We start from the raw sequence: 6,014 nt of genomic DNA on the forward strand, positions 1-6,014 counted from the left end.
GTCGATAAATTAAGTACCAGTTACGCACTGGGTAGATGTAATCGACTTAATCCGTTTGTCTGTCCTTGTTTGTCCCCTCTGTGTGTAGCCCCTTGTGGGCAGTAAGGAAATAGGTATTTTGTCTGTCTTTACGTTCTGAGTTCAAATTCCACCGAGATCGACTTTGCCTTTCATCTTTTCAGGGTCGATAAATTAAATACCAGTTGCGTACTGGGATCGATCTAATCGACTGGCCCCCCCCTCCCCCAAAATTGCGGGGCTCGTGCCTAGAGTAGAAAAGAAAAGAATAAATCTCGACTAACTCGTGTCAGTGTGGAATGAAAAAAGAAAAGGTGTAAAAATAATGATAATAATAAATAAAAATAAACATTATTGATCTCTTTTTTTTTTTGCCGTTATCTTTTAGTTGTTTCAGTCAGTGGACTGCAGTCATGCTGGGGCACTGCCTTGGCGGGATTAGTCGAACAAATCAACTCCAATAAATGAGACCGATTTAGTACGTACAAGAGTTATTTTTATTTTAAATCGGTCTCTTTTGCTGAACCGCTGAGTTATGATGTAAGGACAAACATGAACACAAAGACATGCATATATACATGCATGCACGCCTACATTCATAAAACGGGCTTCCATACAGTTTTCGTCTACCAAATTCATTCACAATGAATTTATTAGTCTGTTTAAGGCACCGTGCAATGGGACTGAACCCGGAACTATGAGATTGCAAAGCGAACTTCTTAACCACTTAGCCGCTCCTGCGCATGATCTGAGCTTTGTCTTATGTTAAAGCCAATATTAGAGTGTAATTTCGGAAATTTAGCCGATATTTTAACGATAATATTTCATGTAGACTTTGCCTTTTGGTGACTGCATCGTGATAGAGAGGGACAAGGTTTATACAGAACTATGAATTTTATAATTAGTTTTGAATAAAGATTTGTCTGTGAAGGCATGGTCTAGTGGTTAGAGCAGCGGTCGCGAGATCGTGGGTTCGAATTTCAGACCGGACGATTTGTGTGTTTATGAGCGAAACACCTGCGCTCCACGCGGCTCTGGCAGAAGGTAATGGCGAACTTCTGCTGACTCTTTCAGCACAACTTTCTCTCCTTCTTTCCTCCTGCATCTAGCAGCTCACCTGTGACAGACCGGCGTCCAGTCCAGGTGGGGAGCCTATACGCCAGTGAAACCGGGAAGTCGGCCCTTATGAGCCAGGCATGTCTCCTTCGAGAAGGAACAACGTAAACAAAGATTTGGTTGCTACTGGAGCGAATCGAGAAGAATTTATTTGCGTTTACTTGTAGATTTTTATGTCTGTTTTTCAACATTTTGTTGCTTCGTACTCTTTTTCGTGTACTTTTTCTTAGGAAAAAGATTATGAAAAAAGAACTTCACATTGTACAGTAGTTTATAATCCACCTTTTCTTTTCTTTTTTTTTCTACCTTAGGCACACGGCCTGAAATTTTTGGAGATGGGGGGTGGCAGTCGATTAGATCGACCCAGTACGCAACTGGTACTTAATTTATCGACCTCGAAAGGATGAAAGGCAAAGTCGACCTCGGCGGAATTTGAACTCAGAACGTAAAGACAGACGAAATAGCGATTTCTTTATTAGGCATAAAGCCCTAAGCACAGATGCGGACACCACAAGGACAGACAAGACCACAGTGGGGACAAAAAAACATAAAACGAATGTAAATGGGATGAAATTATATAATAATGAAAAAAATGAAAATGACCACACGGGCCCCACTCTCATGCGGTACCATTTAAACCATTATATGTACTATCTACAATTGTTCTTTTTCCTACTTTATCACCATTATTTTCCCCAAAATAACATCATTATTTTTCTCTTTTAGTAGAACTTCATCAATGGTTCAATATCTCTCAGATTCACTACTGGTGGCGACTCCTTGAATTCTACCTCCACTCCTGGTGGGTCAATGCTACCTCCACACATCTCTTTCAACTTTCTGTAGTTCTCTTCTTCAACCAGTATTGCCTTCATATCCTCTGCGTAGACGTATGAAGGTACCTTTGATGATAGGTTTGCAATATCACAGTTGATTTGAGGCTAAATAACAATGACATTATGGTAAATTTCTTTATTAACACCCGCACGATTTTCACTAAAAAAAAAAAGAAAAATGATTTTTTGTGTGGAATCATGTACCCTCACCTCCTAATATGCTGCAAATTCCTTATTTTGGTTCGGAAAAAATGAGGTGGAGGCCCCATCCCCTAGTCCCGGAATCATTGGAAATTGTTTTTCGTTGAATGAATTCCTGTAACCTCCTAATATTGCAAAATTAGGTTACTTGAGGTGAGCCTGGTAACTGATGGTTTTGGGGGCTCTTGTTGCTTGTAAATTCTGGTGAGCCATGGTGCAACCAACAACATGGTAAAAATCTCTGCCATTAATTTGGTGTGGATGGGAAATATCAAATAATTCAATCACAACATATATCTCAATTAAACATGAAAAATTGGAAAAAGTACATGGAAAAATTAAAATATCTTTCAGTATTTTATAAGGTAAAATCTTAAATCATTAATTGACGCATTATTAATTATGGATTAATGCAAAAATGATGGATTACATGGAGAAATGCGAGCATGAAGAGTCATATTCTAAAGATTATAAACCTGACAAAGTAGAGGACAAGTTATTACACCTGTAAAAGTATAAGACAAGCTATTACTTCTTGTAAAGTAAAGAATAAGAAACTTTTTACTTAAAATATTGCAGCTAAAATTAAGATTTGATTATTAAAACTTATTTTATTATGGTTTGCAAATAACACTATAGTTATTTAAGTAGAATTTGGCTAATTTACTGCCTTAAATACAGCAAAAAGTGACTAATTAGACAAACTTACAAATTAGCTGAACAGTTTTGTACAATAAATTTAAAAGATGAGAACTGTAAAGAGTTATAAATTAGAAGAACTGGCATTCTTTACCAAAATATTTTAAGTAAAAAAGTTTCTTATTCTTTACTTTACTAGAAGTAATAGCTTGTTCTATACTTTTCCAGGTGTAATAACTTGTCCTATACTTTTCCATGTTTATAATCTTAAGAATATTACTTTTCATGCTCGTATTTTTCCATGTAATATATACATATGTGTGTGTGTGTTTGTGTGTATATGTTTCCCCCACCATCGCTTGACAACCGATGTGTTTACGTCCCGGTAACTGAGCGGTTCAGCAAAAGAAACTGATAGAATAAGTACTAGGCTTACAAAGAATAAGTCCTGGGGATCGATGTGATCGACTGAAGGCGGTGCTCCAGCATGGCCGCAGTCAAATGATTGAAACAAGTAAAAGAGTAACAACAAAAGAAGACGAAGGTTTATATAATGGGACTTTGGCTCATTGTCAGTTATGCTTTCTTCCTGCTGATAGCATAATAATACGTTTTTATAGTTTAATTCCGATAATTTTTGTTTTGAAAATTTGTTTAAAATGTAAGTATTGATTCTCGTCAGAATACTGCGTTTACTTGTATATAAGTCGTACTATTTTATACTAGATTTTTAAACGGTAAAAAATAAAATTAAAGGCTGGGTGCGACTTATGCATGAGGCAAAGCTGATATCAAGTTTGAATATGAAGGAAGAAATTTTGGGATCTTTTCTGCTTGGCTGGCAATTTTCAATCTCTTCAATTCCTGCACGAATTGATTTCATATTCTGTGTAATGATATGGTTTTATATGCTAATCATTGCTTTGAAATTCATGTTCGTAATAAGTCAATAATTAGCTTTGAAAACTACATTGATGTACCAAATTAAAAAAATTTCAATAAACTTTGAAATTTCGAAAAATTGGCCGCCAAACTAAAAAGATCCAAATTTTGTACAAATTTAACACTAAATAAGGAGTGCGTCATATACACGAATATTTTATTTGTAAGAAATGTCCCAGCCTCTCTATGGTTCAGCACTCCCCATTGCACCACATAGACATTTTATGCACCATTTTTGAATTCATAGCATATCCAAGGAAGCTTTTCCACTTAGGTTGAGAAGCAGTGGTTGAAGATATAAACGTGACAAGAATACTTATACTATTTAAGATATTGCAAATAATAAAAGCAAAAACAAATAAGACAAAACACGTAATATAGACTATTTCAAATCTCATTTAATGTTTAATCATGGTTTTCTGTTTTTATGAGTCGATCTCCATAATAGAATCAGAAACAGGAGTTTCAGTAGAAACAGATTGCCCAACTCCAGGTGTCATTGAAGCATCTCTGTAACAGCGATGGAAAAGAGAATATATTAGAAATAAACCAAAAAGAATATTTAATTAATAAAAATTGCAAGAAGGTCATTAACATTAATAACAATTCTTAATTAAGGATAACTAAAGAGGGCACGTGGCTAAGTGTCACAATCACAAGATCGTGGTTCGATTCTCGGACCGGGCCGTGCGTTGTGCTCTTGAGTAACACAGTTCATTTCACGTTGCTCAGCTGTAAATGAGTCATCTAGCGACTGACTGCCACCCCACCCCACTAATTCAGAGGGACTGTTGCTTGGAAACCGGGTAATTGGTGAAAGAGCTGTAAGAATCGAGACAAAAATGTCCAGGGATTGATGGTGATAAAATAAACAACAAAAAACAAAAACAAGAGATGGAATCGCAAATGTCAGTTGATTAAAAATGAGGAATTTGATCTTTGGTGAGAACTGTGACATCTGGACATCGATGTTTAATTGTTTAGAGCAGCACTTCTTAACGTGAGCGGTACTGCCCCTTGGAGGGACAAGTGAAGACAAACAGATTGTAAGGGAGTGAGAGATGCATCTTCTAATTCCTCTAATTTTCAAAAGTATTTTCAATATTTATTCTGTATAGGGCGGCGAGCTGTCATCCTTTCGGGGTCGATAAACTAAGTACCAGTTGCGTTCTAGGACCGATCTAATCGACTGTCTCCCCACCAACACCAAATTTCGGGCCTTGTGTCTAGAGTAGAAAATATTTTAAGGCGGCGCGCTGGCAGAAATGTTAGTGCGCCGGGCGAAATGCTTAGCGGTATTTCGTCTGCCGTTACGTTTTGAGTTCAAATTCCGCTGAGGACGACTTTGCCTTTCATCCTTTCGGGGTCGATAAATTAAGTACCAGTTACGTACTGGGGTCGATGTAATAGACTTATCACCTCTCCTGAAATTGATGGCCTTGTGCCAAAGTAAAATAATATTTGTCTAAATGTTATTTTGATATTTCATATATTAATGGCGATGTGTCGATAGTCATTTTTTTTTTTTTTGTGATGCATTTAATTTTGTTGAATCGTAGCAAGGACGTATTGAAAGAGTGTGGATACAAGAAAGGACGGGGGAAAATAAGGAATGTCTGAGAAAATGTTTCGATAATAAACTTGCTGTTGTTTCCTGCTACCAATAATCTTATATTCCTTCGCTACCGAACTGTAGTCGAGCGGCCGGTAAAGCAACCGGCCTTACTCAAGTGTAATGGATGTGTTGATTAATCAATCCTAGCACGATTAAAAGACTAAATCTGTCAAAGAGAGGTGATCTCCCTTAAAAGCCTACAGCGTCCATATTCTGGAAAGGAAATGGAAATTACCAGAATTACCAAGTCCAATGCAACATTTGAATGGAAGTTATAATTGGCTGAGTGGTAGGAAGTTTGCTTCTTAACCACATGGTCCCGAGTTCAATCTCGCTACATGGAAATAATTTGGGCAAGTGTCTTCTGTCATAGCCTCCAAAGTCTTGTGAATGGATTAGGTAGAAACTGAAAGAAGCCCGTCATATACACCCCCCATATATATATATATATATATTAATAAGTCTTAGGGTAACCCCAAAATTTAGAAATTCAATTTACTAGCGGTGGTCTAGCGAGAAAAAAATTAGTCAACAGACTATATATTATTCATTTAAAATACAGTGTACATTTCATACACATCAGAGATGCCTATAATAGGACATCTGACCCGCTAGAAAAAGCAGCCAAAGTTCTACACCACAATTCG

Source organism: Octopus bimaculoides, chromosome 4, assembly GCF_001194135.2.
Source record: "Octopus bimaculoides isolate UCB-OBI-ISO-001 chromosome 4, ASM119413v2, whole genome shotgun sequence".
NCBI lineage: Eukaryota > Metazoa > Mollusca > Cephalopoda > Octopoda > Octopodidae > Octopus > Octopus bimaculoides.